The 1757-nt window shown below is 36.5% G+C and overlaps 1 pseudogene across 1 annotated transcript; it reads left to right on the top strand.

Annotated features, from left to right (window-relative positions):
- Nucleotides 1–999: 999 nt before the first annotated feature.
- LOC108541417 (40S ribosomal protein S20 pseudogene) lies at nt 1000–1512 on the top strand (annotated as a pseudogene). Its single transcript, XR_001888955.1, has one exon. The product of XR_001888955.1 is annotated as a 40S ribosomal protein S20 pseudogene (transcript).
- Nucleotides 1513–1757: the final 245 nt, after the last annotated feature.

Genomic DNA, 1757 nt, shown 5'->3' with positions numbered 1-1757 from the left:
AAGAAAAAAAGAACTAAATAAATGGAGGGACATCCCATGTTCATGGATGAGAAAGCTTAATATTGAAGAGACAGTAGTATTTTCCAAATTGTCCTGTAGGGTCGATGCAATTTCTACCAAAACTTCAGCTGCTTTTTTCTAAGCATAAACTGACGCAACCAATCCTAAAATTCATATAGAATTGCATGTGACCCTGAATAGCTAAAATAATCTTGAAGAGGAAAATCATAGTTGAGGCACTCACAATTCCTAATTTCAGTACTTACTACAAATCTATAGTAAACATTACAGTGTGGTACTGGCATAAGCATAGATATAGAGCAATGGAATAAAATTGAGAGTCTATAAAGAAATGTTTATGGTCACTTAATTTTAGATAAGGGTGCCAAAACAATTCAATGAGGAAAGAACAGTCTTTTCAACAAACGGTGTTGGGAAAACTGAATATCCACATGCAAAAGAGCTGGATACTTCCCTCACATCATACATAAAAATAAACCCAAAATAGATGAAAGACCTAAATGTAAAAGTTAAAAATATAAGACCCCAAGAAGAAATCATAAAAATAAATCCTTCCAGCCTCGAATTGAGCAATAGCTTCTCAGATAGGACAAAAAAAAGCGTAAGTGACAAAAGTGAAAATAGATGAACTGGACTTCATCAAAATTAAAAACTTTTATGCTTCAATTACATCATCATGAAAGTGTAGTAACATCTCACAGAATGGAAGAAAATATTTGCAAATCATGTATCTGTTAAGAATGTAGTACTCCAAATATATAAAGAACTCTTACAACTCAATAATGAAAAGACAATCCAATTAAAAATCGAGGAAAGAATGCTAGTAGACATTTTCCAAGAAAATATAAAATGGCCACAAGTCACATAAAAAGATGCCCCTCATAATTAGACATTAGAGAAATGCAAATCAAAACTGCAGTGAGATGACACTTGACACATGCTAAAATGGCTGTAATAAGGAAGACAGATACTTTTCTGAGGAAGACGCGGTTGTAGGACCTGCGGATCTGCGGATCGCACGCTCCTGCTCCTGACTCACCGCTGTTCGCTCTCGCCGAGGAAAAGTCGGTCAGGAAGCCGCGCAGCAGCCATGGCTTTTAAGGATACTGGAAAAACACCCGTGGAGGCGGAGGTGGCAATTCACCGAATTCGAATCACCCTAACAAGCCGCAACGTTAAATCCCTGGAAAAGGTGTGTGCTGGCTTGATCAGAGGCGCAAAGGAAAAGAACCTGAAAGTGAAAGGACCAGTTCGAATGCCTACCAAGACTCTAAGAATCACTACAAGAAAAACTCCTTGTGGTGAAGGTTCTAAGACATGGGATCGTTTCCAGATGAGAATCCACAAGCGACTCATTAACTTGCACAGTCCTTCTGAGATTGTTAAGCAGATTACTTCCATCAGTATTGAGCCAGGAGTTGAGGTGAAAGTCACTATTGCAGATGCTTAAGTCAATTATTTTAATAAATTGATTACCAGTTGTTAAAAAAATAAAAAATAAAAATAAAAAAGACAGATAATGAGAAGTATAAAGAAATTGCACGCTTCATACACTGCTGGTAGTAGTGTAAAATTGTGCAATCACTTTGGAAAACAGTCTGGCAGTTCCTCAAAAGATTAAAAGAGAGTTATCATGTGACCCAACAATTCCAATCCAGTCTTTATTCTACACCTAAGAAAAATAAAACATGTCCCCAAAAATCTTGTACATGAAAGTTTGTGTTGACATTATTTAT

This window comes from Rhinopithecus bieti, unplaced genomic scaffold (genome assembly GCF_001698545.2).
Source record: "Rhinopithecus bieti isolate Rb0 unplaced genomic scaffold, ASM169854v2 scaffold_19966, whole genome shotgun sequence".
Lineage (NCBI taxonomy): Eukaryota > Metazoa > Chordata > Mammalia > Primates > Cercopithecidae > Rhinopithecus > Rhinopithecus bieti.
Note: the sequence above shows the minus strand (reverse complement) of the source record. Positions and strands in the feature narration are given on the sequence as shown.